Source organism: Strix aluco, chromosome 6 (genome assembly GCF_031877795.1).
Source record: "Strix aluco isolate bStrAlu1 chromosome 6, bStrAlu1.hap1, whole genome shotgun sequence".
In the NCBI taxonomy this organism is placed as follows: Eukaryota; Metazoa; Chordata; class Aves; order Strigiformes; family Strigidae; genus Strix; species Strix aluco.
This window is the reverse complement of record NC_133936.1, coordinates 14,638,812-14,655,017: the sequence shown is the minus strand read 5'-3', so window position 1 is coordinate 14,655,017 and position 16,206 is coordinate 14,638,812. Positions and strand designations below refer to the sequence as shown.

Below are 16,206 nucleotides of genomic sequence, written 5' to 3'. Positions count from 1 at the left end.
AATGCTGGCTGCTATCAAAGCCAGTAATTTTCATTATTAATTGAATGTATTTGTCAATAACTTAATCTCAAAAGTTTGATTAAAAAATAAGGGACACAAGACCTGTTAGCATGAAATTTTTTCAAGCATGCTGAAATCACTCTCCAACAGCAGCTACTCAATAAGGTAGCACTGTTCAGCTCAGTGAGCTAAATTATCAATAATGTTATCTGCCTTATTATTCTGGAAAAATCCCCTGCCTTATTTATTTCTGGATTGTCCAGAAATAAATTCCAGTTTTTACACAACTGGCTTCAGTATGATAATGATAATCACATTCAACTCGATCTGTAAGACACTAAAGTACACTTTCTACCCTACATATGACCAGTAGAGCCTTAGTTAATGTATTTGCTTCAGCGGTGCACTTCAGGAAACGTGGGCCAGCTGGAGGGAGTCCAAAGAAGAAGAGTGCCTGGCAATTAAGAAACATAACCTATAAAAAACAACTGAAAAAACAGGTGTTATTTGAAGGAAGAAAATAATTCTGAGGACTGAAAAAATAATGGGCTTTGAATATTTAGCAGGCTGATGCAAAAGGAAAAAAAATATCTGATTGCTATGTCCAGTATGCAAATAATTAATATGCTTAAACTGCAGTAAGTGACATTTGTTAATTTTTTCTTATGATAAAGTAATCCAATATTTAAAATAAATTGCTATGATGATACTGCAATCTTCACTGCCTTGAAAGAAATACATGCCAAAAATTATTTGTGTCTAACTGATCTTGCCTTTGGACCATGGAATAAGACTACTTGACCTCTTATGACTCTCTCTAGACCTTTTATTTTCTTTTTTATTCTAGGCTACCAAGATATTTACAATAAACTTAGCTTCTTCTGTAAAGGCTCCAAGATCAGGCCCTAAATCTGTCATGCTGTTGATAATCATGACAATCAGAAGTGTAGCACTTGTAAAACTGGAATGTGAAATCCCTTACCTCACAAAATGTCAGTGAGAATCTCCTTAAAAATGACCTTGCGATATGATCCTGACAAATCCCAACTGTATCTGAAATGGAAAGGTGATTTAATAGCGAACTTTATTTTAGTGTGGTGGTTTCCTGCTTTCTGTAACAAAAATAAAGTGCATGATATAGTTGAAAACGCCATAAAGTACTACAAGACCAAAACCACAGTCTTATTTCATTTGTTTGTTTCTGATATATTTTAGTTTACTGCTTTACAGTTTTTGAATGCTGAAATCCATAAGTCATGGTAAGGTCAGCTTCATTCTCTTAAGTATAGAAATAATCTGTATAATGTAGCTCTTCTTAGACTACCCATGCCCAAAGAGAAAATCATATTTGACTAAATTATCTTTATTTTAGAACAAACTCCATTTGAGTGCACACTAGGTACATGTACCTCTTCTGACAAATTTTCTGAGCCTAGATTAACTCTGACAGCTGAACTCTGCACATACAAAAAATGTTGTATTTTGAGAACAAAAAGGACAACCACAGCATTCTGGATAATCCAATAGGGTTTTTTTTCTGTTTTCCCCAGTTTTACACTGGCATTCATTTTGATTGAAAAGTGGTTTAAAAAGTAGGATAAAAAAATACAGTGCCTTTGCAATGAATAAATTAATAAAAACTTACAGGCCTGGTTACCTTCACTGAACGGTTGCTTTGTGCTGCACAGGTGCTACGAGGGACTGGCTGTGTGTAACTAAGAATTCCTTCAGAGTGGGACAAAACCTCCCTGCTGCTTTAACCTGTTCTTATGTTTCTGGCTCAGCCTCATTGCTGGAGATGTGGCAGGACCACTTCTTTCTCCACCAAACCCTGATGTCTTTGTGGTTATTACTGGCAACCATTCCTGTCTCAGGCTCTTGTAAACTGAGGCTGGGGTAAAAGTTGTGACTCAGGTACCTGTCCTGCAGCGGTCCCTCTTCAGCATTCAGATGTCAGCAGAGAAGAGAATCTGCCTCTTATTTCTGTTATTGCCAGAGACTGAAAATGACATCACTAAATCTGCAAAGACTGACTTCCTAGGTAGCATTGATTCTATTGCAATTCAAGATCCTCCCTCCAAGTTCCTCATCAGTTTATATACCTTTCCTTTTACCCCGAGACTACACTTACATGCTCCCTGCAGGAATGGGGTATTCCTTCTGTCCATCATTTGCAGCCCACTAGGTTTTATAGTTCCTCAAATACATTTTTCCTGAACTGGCTTCTTACCTTGTTCCTCCCGTAGTCACTTATGCAAAAAATACAGGCAAGAGATGCTATGAAACACTGTCAAAGGAGAACTGGGTATGCCGATGGTGGTTTTACACAAACACTGTACAGGTGTAACTGCCAAACATGGAGGCCAAGGCAACTGCCAGTCCCATCTAGCATTAATTTATCAGAAAGGAGAGGGAGATAACAGTGTTACCCTCTCTCTCCTCAGCAGTGGTGGATATAGTAATGCAAGGGATTGGATCAATAGATCCCATAAAGTTCAGACAGCTTCCCTCTTCCCTGCAGCACTCAGGCTAGTTTTGGTGGTCTACTACCCATCTTACTAGGAATGGGTCTACTACCATCTTTTCCATTTAATTCCTTATATACATCTTAAGACCTATATATCTGGGTTTTACATCTTTCCCATCTCTAGGTTCTAGAACTAATTTCAGCTAATTCTTGGTTCAGCTAACCATCTTTCTAGAATATATTTCTACCTACAAAATAGAACTGCTCATAAGGGAAGCATGAGTCCTAATCTTTGCAGAGAAAAAAATATTTGTTTCTCAGTCATCCCACCACACTTACTGTTGCTCATGACTGGCAGTGACACAGAGTGCCCTGTTACATTCTTAGTGGGCTAGAAACTAAATGCATGCATCAGAAATACTGTCCCTATCTCTAAGAATTTGCAGTTTAAAACATATTATGGTATGATAAAACAACAGCTGGAGATAAATTTTTCCATCACTACTGAAATCTTACTTGTTTAGAAAGTAAACGTTGTCTGCAAAGCATTTAAAATAAATGCAATATAAATGACAACGAAAGGAATTTTCTCCCCTAAATTGTTCTATAGAATTTTTCTTCCTGAAGTACTGAAGCAAAAATATATCTGTAACACCTATGGTAACCATGGAGATTATACCAGGCAACATGCATAATGATTCAAAATGTGGCATCAGACAAATGTTCTTTGTCATGACTGAATTACTACAAAGAAGTAGGTTTCCCCTAAACAATTTACAGAAGCAGGATAGATGTGGTTAATTTCTCAACCCTCTTTTCTGCAAGGGGGAAGGGGAAGTGTCAGCATTGTGGTATGGGCAGCAGACTAATACTGTGTTAGGTTTGAAAAGACCTAGGTTCCCACATTCTTGGTAGTTTCAACTCATAGATGTGATTTGCTGAAAATATTTATCTTCTGTGAATAGTCACATCAGAGCACCTAGTCCCTCCTGCATGGCATAAAAGATGGCTGTGGAGACATATAGTTACAGAATAAACAGCAAACCGTTCTAATTAATTTTTACTTGGTTTTCTTTTTTTAGGACTACATACAAATGCACAAAATCTGTCTAAAAAACCAAAAGTGAGCATAATAAACCTAATTCTAGAAATACTAAGATTTGGGTAATTTAAGTGTTAGCTATAAAGCAACATTCCTTCACATTTGGCAACGTTTCTTTCCCTGCTTATTCCTTTTCTACATGGATGGCATCAAATAGTAAATAGCTCTCAGCCTGCCAGCTTCTAATGCAGGATGAATATTGATGCAGTTCTTAATCTGATTCAATCTATAATGCAGAAGGGAAGAATTACTGCAATTGGGACTGTTCCTAATAAACAAATCTGAAAAGAGAAAGTCACTTTTTCACCAGAGGCGTTAACTAAAATCTGGTGTTTTGCAGTTTGAGTTAGGAGGAGAAACTGATGATGATGCAAGGATGATGTCAGTCCTGTTTACTTAGAAACAATGTAGAAAACATCGTTTCCTTCAAGATGGGAGGAATTTAGACAATATTTCCTTTTTATACAGTCCTGAAGTACTCAGCTGTTTCTTAGAGTCACACACCTACTTTATTCTGCTTCTGTAACTTCTTTTTTCCAATTCCTGGTATTTTTTGCCAAAATTACAGATTATAGCAAATGTCTTTCCAGTTTCTCATCCTCCTCCATTTTATTTTGTTTTGGCAATAGGCCATTGTTTAATCTACAACTTTTATAACACTGGATTGCTTTTTTTTTTCATTTATTTTAAGCAACAGGCTTTTTTTATGCTCTCCAACTTCAAAATACAATCTCACCCAGCTATCAATAAACGGACATGGAAGATAATTATTTCTCTCTCTTCTGTAGGAGGCTACAAAGAGGCCCAATGTGAATGCAAGAGTTAACACAACTACTTGTTAGTTCTGTCTCAAAGGCTCTGAACTCCCAGAGATCACTGGTAATAGTAACTTCCATAGTTTCTCAGGGTGGGCGTTATCATGCAAAGTGCTGCTTTTCTAGAAGGAAGAAATTTACCCACACATTCACTCTAACTTCAGTGTGTGGAATTTAAATACGTCAACATTTAAAGCTAGAAAAATTAACCAAACTAATTAGAGAGAAAAGGTGTGTTTTCCTTTGTAACTGGCAAGACAGCTATGTCTGATTGTGCGATTGGTAACATTGGAATTGGATAGAGAGAATTTGGATTTGGGGACTGATTAAGATTTGAAGAAAGAATTGCAGTAAATATAGTAATAGACTTTTTTTTTTTTTTTTTTTTCCTGAGCAGTTAAAACTACTCTGTGCTGCACACATACATGACAGTATTGCAGTATGATGAGTTAATAAAACACCTGGCATCCTTGACAATTATGAGAAGCAGGGACATTTTCATTCCTTTGCCTTCTGATCTCATAATTATTCATTTCTGCAGCCTTCAGTAGAACTTGCACTACAATACAGGTGATGTATTTAAGACAGAACCCTTCCTTACTTCTTCTGGGTCGAAACAGAGCCTGTGGCGTTTATGGGCCGAGCTCTCTACGGGACTCTGGGGGATCCAACTGCAGCAGCTCCCCACGGGCCCCTTTCCCTCACGGAGGGAGGCAGCAGTAGGGCGGGCAGCCCTTTCCTGCCGCTCTTTGGCTGCTCCCTTGGCCAGGCGGGACCGGACGCGTCTCAGCCGCCCGAACACACAGCCATGGCCACACACCCCACCGACCACCTCCGTGCCCGGCAGCTGCTCCCACGGCGGGCAGAGCCCCCTCATCCCCCCGCGCCGCGCCGCCTCAGCGGCTCCCCCCGCCCCGCCTCCCAAGCCGATTGGCCCGAGCTCCCCACGTGACCGCCGGGCGGGCGGAGGGAGGCGGTGCCGGGGCGGGCACGCGCGCGCGCGCGCTCGCGGGGAGCCGGGCCCGGCGGGAGCGGCGCCGACGAGGGCGGAAGTGCCCGGCGGGGGCGCGCGGCCGGCGGCACCCCAATGAGAGCGCGGGGGGCGGCGGCGGTTAAAGCGGAGCCGGGCACCGGGCTGGAGCCGCAGCGCGGAGCCGGGTCTTAGCCCCCAGGTGAGAGGGAGGAGGCGGGTGGGCGGGCCTCGGAGCGACCCTCGGGGTTGGGGGGAGCTCGGTTGTGCCGGCCCCGCTCCTTCGGTGAGGGGAGGCGGGAGCCGCCGGGTCCTGGCAGCGGCCTGAGCGGGCCTGGGCCCGCCGGCCGGGCGGTGTGGCTGAGCCCCCTCGGTCCAGTCTTCCCCGTTCTGTGCAGAGCAAGGAGGCGGGTGGGGGTGTCACCCGGGGGTGTGGGGCACCCTTCTTCCACCTGGGGCTGTGGAGCGAGGGGAGCCCGGTGGCTTCTCCTTCCCCGGGACGCGGTTCCTCGGCGCCTAGAAGGCTTTGGGGGGTGGGGGAAGCATGCCTCGCGTGTAGCCTGTGTCCCTCGGGCCTGCGTGGGAGCCGGGCTGGGAGGTGAGGCTCCGCTGCGCTGCAGCCCCTCTGTCGTGGGTTTGGCCGCTTCTGCTGCGTCCTGGTGGCGCTGGGGCTGAGGTGGAGTCATGGGGGCTGGTTGCTGCAACTGGTATCTACAAGTGGGCTCGGGGGAAGGAAAGGGTGAGGAGAAGCTGGCCTTGAGTGTTGGTTTCTCTGGTGAATTCTGTTGCAGGCTTCTCTGCCTTTCCTTGGCTGCCCTGGGACAAGTCGTAGCTTTTCATCTGTGTGAGATAAACGGAGGACTTGAGATGCTGTCGGTCTCAGCTAAAATAGAAGTTTCTGAGGGATCTTGTTTTATTTGGCCAGGCTCTCTCTGTGCTGCTCTTTATCTTCCCTGCAGCCTTACCGGTGTAGATCTTGTAGGAGGAAAAAGGTGGTGCCTGAGCGTGACCTTACCAGGAAAAGGGCAGGGAGAGGTAGGTGGTGAGACAAAGCAGCTCGGTCACGCTTCCTGAACAGCTGGTGGAGGCCTAACTCGGTCTTTCTGCTGGAGCCCTGTTGAATCAATTCTGATCCTAGTACAGGAAACTTGGTCCTGACTAACCCTGAGTGCTTTCATGGAGGAAAGGGAGCAGGGAGACTGTACCTGCACTAGGACCAGCCTTCCCCTTTTTCACAGCTTAAGTCTGCAGTCCGGGAAGCTTTTTGTTTGTTTAACTGTCCAAACATTACTTCTATAGTTCTGAGATCCTTCTTGCCCTTGTGAGGGGGAGGGAAGTGCCTATCTGTTCAAGGGCATCCTCAGAGCCATGATTTTCAGGAAAAGCTCTTTTATTAGATGCCTTAAACTCTGCTCCCTTCCCCCCCAACCTGAAGTTTCAGAGCTGGGAGAAGGAACTAACAACTGGGAACCAGACCTGTGGTTCTTGCAAGTGATTTGCTTGAAGGCTGAAAATAGCTTTATTGTAGAGAATTTAGTAGCAAGAGCTCAATCTTACTTAGCAATAGCATCTTTACAGCTTATTCACTTATAGCAAATTTGTTAAAAGTTTTATATACTACTTTAATCACTTCTGGACCCTGTATACTGAACTTAGATTTTTGCTTATGATCAGATGATATCAATTTACCATGGTAAAAGTTTTTGCATTTACTTCCTGTATTAAATATTTTATTTAAGGAATAGAGAAGCTTTCAGACTACTCCTGTAAATGAGTTTACTATATTAGTTTTTTAGTAGCAAATTGTTTGTTGTACACCTCTTATGGAGTAGGCCAACTTAATTCTGTTTTGTGTGCCTGGAGAAAAGTGAAGCTGACCTATTTTCACTGGTGTTATGTATATGCTGCAGAAGAATATCTAGTTTAAAGATTTAGCTGGAATGCTTTACAAAAACTCTTAACAGAAAGCTTAATTTGACCAGACAATACCCTTTCTCAGTCACCCTTTAAAACTCTCAAACTTGTCTCTAATTGTCAGTGCAGTGGTACTGGATATCTGGATAGAAGAGCAGTTGAGGCATTTTGGTCAAATCAAGGCAGTAATGATGGGACACTACCTAGACAACTGGGATGTGTACACTGAAATCCTGGATGATATGTAGTTTCTGTGATCTAAAGCCTCTTTAAGGCTTGAAGTTTTTTCAGCTGTGACTTAACTGATTAAGCACCAACTGTTATTTGACCAAATGCTGGATAAAATGGCTTGCTTCTCTGGGAAGCATTGGGGTCCAGGCTTCACAAGCAACAGAACTGTCCTGTGAGCAGAGCAGAAGCGGTTAAGTGATGTTGCAGAACAAGCCCTAACATAATGATTTGGGAATCTAGCTTGTGGTTTGTTCTTGTCCTGTTGCTTTGTAAACTCTGTTTGCTTTCCATGCAGTGGATACTGGCACTTTAATTTGATAATTTCTTATTAACTAGATTCAAACTCCATGTGACTGATTAAGTGAATTGCTTTCTATTACACAATGAATTCATCTGAATTAATGGCCTCTCTTAGCAGAGGTACTGAAGGAGCCTGTTTCTCATGACAGCTGTGGAGGCACTAAGCACTCACGGGAGTGCAAGGGCATAGTGGTCTCAAGATAAAAAAAGAGTGCCTAAGGTCTGTAGGTGTCTTGCGTCTGAAGCAAACAAGTCAGGATGGGAGTAGTGTCCTCCAGGGGTTTGAGTAAAAGGCAGTGGCTGGGAAGGCCACAGAAGGTGGGTGCTTGCTGCTTTTCACAGCCTGTGTCCCTGACTTCAAGTGACTTTTGCATAATTGACTTATGAAAGGTGCTGATCCTAATTATCAGTCAGGTTAGATAGCAACTATATTCTCAAACTCTTTCTGTTTTGATTTGGAAGTACCATCCTTCTGATAGAAAATGTAAAGAACTGAAGGTTTTTGTCTTCATCCATCTTCCACCCCCATGTCTATGGTAACTATTCTGCACCACCATAGAGCAGTAGTCATAAGGTTCCACTGCTTGTTACCCACTATTGCACGGAGCGGCAAGGTCAGCAAATCCTGGCACTTCACTCTGCTGGTGGTAATAACCAATTTTGCAGCTTTTGTTTTATGATGCAACTGATACCTGCCTCTTGATAAGAGGCTATGGAGCAGATATTTTGAAAGTACTTGTTAATGATTGCTCTTTGGCAGCTATTTTGTTGGTAGCTCCTTTTAGCCCATTAAACAGGACTAAGCAACTTTCATCTATGCCTGCCCTAGAAATATCAAGTTGTCTTGTCATTTGAACAAGATAAGCCTATATAACTCATGCTTTGTCTCATGTTCTTCCAAATACTGCTTTAATAGTACTATTAGAGGATCTGTTTTGTCTTTTGTGCTTGAGATGTGCAAATGTGTTTTTCAAGACCTGTCAAAATGAGAGTCATGAAGTCATGTAATGTGAGAATGTCACCATAAAGATTCAAGTAGCTACTTACACAGCAGCCTAAGTAAGTGCTTGCTTTGAACAGTCACTTTCAACTGTTTTCTGTGGGACCCTGAGCCCCTAGCCTTCCCAATGCTTGCTGAAGTGGTTGAGAAAGGAGCAAATGATGGTTGATTACAGGAATATGAGACTTAATGGAAATGCAGTCCTGACTAGGAATCTTTTCAGGATCACAACTCAAAGACTGAAAAATTGGTCCTGGGGTTATAAGTATTTGTTAAAGCCTTAATCCTGTCAACTGTCACTTTGTGAAAGTGTTGCTGTCAGTTGATGTGATTAGTATGAAATGTTTCATTGCACTTTTAGTGGCCTGAAATTGGAGTTTTTAGTATGTTCTTCTTAAATTTGGAATGTGGCAGAACTAATCTGAAGTCAAAGAGTAGAACTGGAAAGCTGAGAACATGCTGAGTTATGCAGGTGCTGTGATTTCTCTGGTTTCTAGCTCTTTCTGTATGTATCTTTAGTGAAAAAGATCTCTGGAAGAGTACTGGAGACCTAAACTTAGCCCCAGTTTAGGGCATGGTTTTGTTCATGTAGATGGACGTGTTAAAAAATGTTTCCAATTTAGATTTAATATTGATGACAGGTTTTTTTATAAGCTAGTGGCTTAAATCACAGGTTTAACAAAAATATCACCTTACAAATCAGACTCTTAGAGTACTGCATTACAGGGTTATACTCAAAACATGACAAAACACTTTAATTGTAGGAACTACCTGAACTCTGGACTCCATGTGGGAGAACACTAACTAAAGTGGCTTTCCTTTTTTAAAGGAGTTGGTTTATAAAGGTGCTCAGCAGGGCACGGTCTTGGGCACCACTCTAAAGCAGACATTTAACAAGTGAAGTCTTTTTAGATCAAGCTGCAGGCCAGTTGCCTCAGCTTTCCAGGAAGGAGGTGATTTTGCTAACTGGGGGAGCTGTTACCTGATTAGAATGAATTAATTCTAAAGTATCTAGTGATCTCTGATACAGCCTTTCCACTAAACTGCTGCTGTGGTAAGGAACTCCTCCCCATGATGGTACTCTTCTGCTATTTAGTGTTCCTGGCTTACTGTGAGATCCCATTTTAGGTAGGTAAGGAATTCTCATTAGTGTAGTCACCAAGAAGTCTCACTGACTGACTTTTATGGCAGCCTTCTGCTTTTATCTACTGTGTCATAAAATAGGCTAGCCAAGCAATTTAAAGAAATGTTCTTTCAAAAGACAGGAATGTGTGCTGGAAACTGATGCTATTTCTCATTCTACTTTCTCATTTTCAATACACATTTTAGGAAGCACTTTAACTTTTTTAAACAATTCTGCAAGCTTATTGTGAATTGACTTTTAGGTTTGTCTTAAGGCAAACCAAAATCACAGTAGGATTTATGGTTGAATCTGTTCTGAAGCTTTAATGAAAGGAAACTAATTAAAAAATTATTAGACATAAGTAGACTGACCAGTGGTGATACTGTACATCTTCATCTTCATTTAGTTTGTAAAACAGGGATCAAGCAGTGATCTTGTCCCACTTCTTTTCTTAAGTATTCACAACTGTCTTCTAATAGCAGTTATCTGATGAGCATGCCTTCTGTTATACTCTTGTAAATAAATATTAGTTAAGGTTTCTAATTAAGTGTTAGTCATGAAGGACTTGCTGTAAGTTTACTAGCTCTGCTGTACCACTTGTGCAAGTTGTCAAATGGACCTTCCACTTCCAAAGGCTCCCCACAAATAAGATTTGTAGCAACTGTGATGCTGGGGCACAGACTTGAATAATAGAGTTGCTTCTGGAGACTGTCTAGTCCAGCCCTCCTACTGACTGCTAATCCTGACTTGTAAACTGGCCCATCATCCATCCCTAGGTAAAGCTTCATGTGTTCCTGCTTTTTCTCATGGGAAGGGCAACTCTCCTCCTTGCCTTCCTGGCCTGTCTGTCCTAAAGAGCCTGTAGCCATCTGCTGCAGCACTGTAACTATGAGAGCTATCCCTGCTCACCTCTGTGACCCCAGTGAGGTTATGACCCCTGCAGCTGCACACAGTCCCCCAACATCTCCTGTTTGTTCCCTGTGCCGCATGCACCCTGTTGTGCTGATTTTCCAAGAAAAGCATGAGAGCTATGAGAAGCTGGCTGTGTATCAGAACAGTAGTTTTTTATTTTGGTGATGTGCTCTGTGGAGAGAGGAAATGTATCAAAAGAGCACACAAGGGTAAATATATAGTTTATATTCTGCATTGGTTCTGTATTTTCATGTGACCTGTCACTTGCTAGGTTATAAAGGGAAGTGTCCTGAACTAAATGTGTCCTAATTTGTCTGTGGGGAAGTCAAGTGGTTCTGAGTTAATTCTGCCACCCAAAACCAGGGCTATCAACGAGTGTGTTATATGGTGCCACTTTTCCTTCTCCAGCACTCTGGAGGCTCTGTGGTTGGAGAGCACATGTTTGGCTGTAAATGCTGTTGCAGTGGTAGGCAGAGCATTCCCCATGAGGGAGACCAAAGGATAACCCTTCTACCGTAAGGAAAACTCTCCACAGCTTTTTAGTTTTACTAACTTAACACTTAACAGAAAGGATACTGGAATTGCATGTGACCCCTGTACTGGTGTAATAATCCAGTTTCCATTTAAAGATAAATACTGCTTTTGGCTTTGATATAAAGTATATGAATACAGTAGACTGGAAAACTACATGCCTTTTTGTTATTGAAAACATCTGTTCTTAGTCCAGAGAAAGGTAGCTGCTTGTATGTGCAGAATACCTTGGTATGGTATTCACTCTTCCTGGTTGGGGAAACTGGAGTGAAGAAATCTGTTTAAAGGCTATTTAACACAGCATCTGAATGATGGCTAACTAGTACAAATTATCTGAAGTACCAAATGTTACTATTGTTGCTTTATGTGATGCAAGTACATTAATTGAAAGATGGGGAAAAGGTTCAGTGCTTGGCACTTGTGTGGTGTGCCTGATTGAGGGAGCTTAGTGACTCATGGTATACACCTGTGAACACTTCAGGTAAGTGCTTAAAATAGTGGAAGCACTTTCAGAGGCTACAGGGAGGCGATTCCCCAGTGCCCCTGGGGAGGCAGGACTCTGGTTAAGAGTAGGGACTTATTACTTGCCTACCTCCATCAAATGTGAGCACAACAGTGGCTTACATTTCCCCACATGGAGATCTGGACATGAGACACTAACTTCAGTTTAGGATTAAGGAATGTAATTGTATGGGCAGAGACAGTTGCTTCTGCTGGTACTACCTAACCAAACTAAATAGTGTTTGGTCTTCTAACTTATCCCAGGCATCCAGTTCACTGGGGAAACTGAAGGCAACATGATCTAGCGAGTTCCATCTCCTGGGGGAGCAGTGGTAGCAACTCATGGCCTGTCTGCCTGCAGTGTCATGTGCCATATTTTCAAGACCAGTGGGCTAGCTCTGTCAGATCAAGGATCAGGATGGGTTGTGGGGAGGAAATTTAGCTGGGTAACACTTCATGAGAGCTGAAGAATTAAATCCTGCAACTCTGTGGCATGCTTATGGCTAACTGGTATTTGTTGGAATTTGCTAGATCTGTGTTAGTGGCAACTTCCTTGTGGATTATACAGCTGCAGGTTATCCACTGAAGTAACTGCAACCTTGTACTGACACAGAATTTGAATCTTGGGTTATTTTGAACTCGTGTGCCACTTAAGACATTGTGATGTTGAGATATTTGATTTGTATGTTGTATTTCTTATATTCCCAGAGATCTGATTAAAAATCAGTAGCATGTCATTATCTTTTAGTAGTGGTTTGATGGACTTGGTATATACTGTGTATCAAAGATGATCATTCTTCTGCATGGATGGGCTTTCAAAGGAAGCATAGTTGAAATATGCCTTTTAAGTGAATGGAAGTGAGGCTGTTGTACTACTGTTGCTTGACTGTCATTTTTCTTGTATGAGCCTAGTTGACTAGCTTGAGAAATGGTGTCATAATTCACCCGAAGTAATTGGGCAACTAGATGGTTACCACCACAGTGACAATCTTAGCATAGTATTACTGATTAATGGTATTAACTCAGTCTTTGTGCTTGTAGAAGACTTCTACCATGTTTCCTAGCAAGCTCTTTCTAGAATAAGAGCAGTGTGGTAGATCCTTCTCTTCTATAGTCTGTCTGCAGTGTGTCTTCTGGGATTTAATACTGGACCTGGAGGCTTCCTGAAAGTACTTGGAGAGGTCTAGTACTTGGCTATATATCTCCCTACTGAAGAAGTGTTTTTAGCTGTAATGGCACTAGTGTCCTATGACTTCCACTTCAAGTAACACTACCTTGTTGAAATAGAGTATATTCTGCTTGGTGCTATGTACAATCTGCTAGTTGCTCTGCGCTAAGTAATGGTGGATGGTGGCTTCTTTTTTTTTTCCCCATACAACTCTATAACTGATACTCTGTGCTATCTGTGAAACAGTGAGGCAACTTTAATAACTGTATTGCATTGACCTGTAACTACCTTTATCTAAATATTAAACCTTTAGTGCTAGAGTTCAGGGGATTGTGGTGGACTGACACCTTCCCTGAGGTACCTCACCTCTTGGGAGATACTCCACTTCAGGGTGATGCTGCATGCCCCCATTGCAGGGGTGTGTAATGGTTGTGAGCCTGATGCACCTGCTGTTTCTTCTGGTGAAGAGATGTGATGCTACTAGTTAGGGAAGGGAAGCAGCATGTTTTGTGCTTATCCAGTTTGTCACTGTTGACGTGGGATAGACACCTGTTTGACAGGATGCTACAGTAATGTGGCAGAGCTGCAGGGTTGCACCCAATGAAACAAACAGGATGCAAGGCTACTATTAGAATCTAAAAGGACAGGTATAACATTAAAACTGCAATTCTACCATGCTGTTAATTTCGAAGGTGCACACCATCTGTAGAAAACCATGTCAAAAGCCTTTAAAGACCAGAACAGGTAAGAAACCTATTAAACATGGCCCCTGTTGCTGCACAGTTTCAGTGGACTTAAAAGGACGCTTTCACTTTGGTTCAGAGTGCAAAAGTGAATGGAGTAACACAGCTCTAAAAGACAGAGTAATCTATAAACAGTGCTTTAAGCTGTTTTACAAAGGTTCTCAAGTGTGGTAGCCTCTTAATCCTCAAAAATGCCTGTTGTGCAAGTCCTTTGTTACTCTAAGAGGGTGACTGTTCTCATTGGCCATGTTGTGGGGACCAAACTGCTTGGGTACATATCAGGAGGGATAATTCTAGATCTCTCTGGCTTGTTGCTGTTGTCTGTTCCTCATGTGTTTGTCAGTGTCACTGGTGCTGACACTGCATCCAGGATAGAAATTCAAGCTTTCAAATAGTGATGATCTCCTGAAGGCACAGAGGCACAGTATCACGTTAAGTCTCCCTGTGTCTTGGTAGAGTCATAAGTTTCATTTTCTGACATTGTAGCAGCATGAATACAAACTGAGCAATGTTACAGTTGAATTGTTAACACAGATTTTTATGGTACTCTCCCTGGAAGGTTGATGCATGCTGGAGTATTGGCAGTTCTCCCACCATTACATTGTGTGTCTTTTTTTCTGATCCTCATTACGATCTATAAGGAATCCTGCAGGGGAAACTGCCAGTTTATCTCCTTCCTCCATGAGGAAGTCTGGGTAGAGATGACTCACCTAATGACTGCAAGGGTACAGCACTCTGTAGACTATTTTCATGCATCATATCCTAGAGGAGTTGACCTTGTGAACAGTATGGTTCAGTAGACAAAGTGGAACAGCTGTGGAGACAACCGTTAGCTTCTGTTCTTGCAGGTATTTCCAATGCTTTGTATGCATTCAGGATACATGAATTTAGTACAAATATACTTGGATAAGTGTCATCTATCTACTTAGAACCATTTACATAGGTTACTAGCGGATTGCAGTTGTACAGATGCATTACTGCACAACCAAGTAGCTGCATTTCTACTTACTGGGCTCGATTTTGAAATAAAATGTCTTCTTTAAGCAGGAATCAATTTGGTATCATAGCATAGTCTTAGCTTGGTAGTGAATTGGAAGGGGTTTTGTGTAACTCCATTCTCTTATTATAATCTCTTTAATGCTGCCTTCCATGATTCCTCCCTTTGTATTTATAAAGGCTAAGGGGAAAGATAGGCACTGCTTTATTGGGCTGGGAAATGGAGATGCCTACCTAAACACTCTGCACCTGTGACAAAAATAAAATAATTGTAATGAAGTGGGCATTTTATACAGAACTGTGTAAAGATGCCCAAAGATTAGAATGAAGCAGCAGAAATAAGGCTTGCATTCTGGTGTCTGTATTCAAGCTCTAATTAAGATGACTTGCAAGGCTTTATGGACTACATGTGACTGCGGTATTGCAGAACAGTACTGTGTTGGGATGTCTACATGCAATGATGATAATCTCTTGATACAGTTGTTACCTGGCTGTTAAGAGTATTAGCTTTATATCATGACCATTCCAACCTGTAGTCAAACATAGATATAAGAGATTTTTTTTGGGGGGGGGGGGGGGTTCTGCAGTGCCTTAAAAGTATTATTTAAGGGCAGTCCTTTCTCTTCTTCACTCAGCTACTGGTCAGAAACAAGTTATTTGGCTATTTTTCTTCTACTCTAAGGGAATTAAAAAAAAAAAAACACCAAACAAACAGATATTTAAGTCCCTTAGGAACAGGGATATGTATGCATTTAACTGTATTTCAGTTCAGTGTGAGATCTGACTTTAAAGGGTTGCTTTAAACTGCTGCTCTTCCAATGCTCAGACTGAATCCTTCCTGTGACTAAATCTCTGAAGGTTGCATTCAAATATGTAACCTTGCTGCAGGCTCGGATAGGATTTCCTTTCAATTTTTCTCGGACATCAAGATTATTCTAAGCAAGGTTATTACCTTGCAATTACTGCCAACATGTAAGATATTGTCTATTTATTTGTAATAAATCATCTAGAATGGTCTTCTACTGAATGATATAAGGGCATACATTTAAGAATTTTATCTAGTAAGTAAATGCCTGCTGCTGTCCAGTTTGCTTTCTAAGTTATAATGATGCATCACTCTAAAAACTCATAAGCAAAGCTGGGCTGTGCTTGGCAAGGATGGGGGGGAGGGGAACGTGCTGAGTATATGCAGGTATTTCATAGTTAAAATAGTCCACTATTCTGGTGACTCAGGTCTGAAGATAGCCTTAAAAGGTGGGGTTGTCCTACCTAGCTATAACCTTTTGCGAAGACCTGTGTGCTAGGCTTTGTAGGTTGCTAGGGTAAATGATTGGTGAAGTAGCAATGCATCTGGGAGTCTCCTGTTCTTCATGATCTTATTCTACATAACTATGTGTGTCAGAAAAATACTGGAAGTCTTTGTATAGTAAGTC

The 16,206-nt window shown here is 41.9% G+C and overlaps 1 protein-coding gene across 2 annotated transcripts in view; it reads left to right on the top strand.

The window, feature by feature from the left end:
• The window catches only part of RALB (RAS like proto-oncogene B), a 49,484-nt gene that overhangs the window by 17,636 nt on the left and 15,642 nt on the right, over positions 1-16,206 (top strand). The window contains exon 1 of one of the 2 annotated variants that reach the window (XM_074828777.1): positions 5,397-5,556. The exons of the other annotated variant lie outside the window; for it this stretch is intronic. The gene's annotated coding sequence lies outside the window, so the exon portion shown is untranslated. Of the gene's footprint in view, positions 1-5,396; positions 5,557-16,206 lie in introns of those variants that run through there. 2 annotated transcript variants of the gene reach the window in all.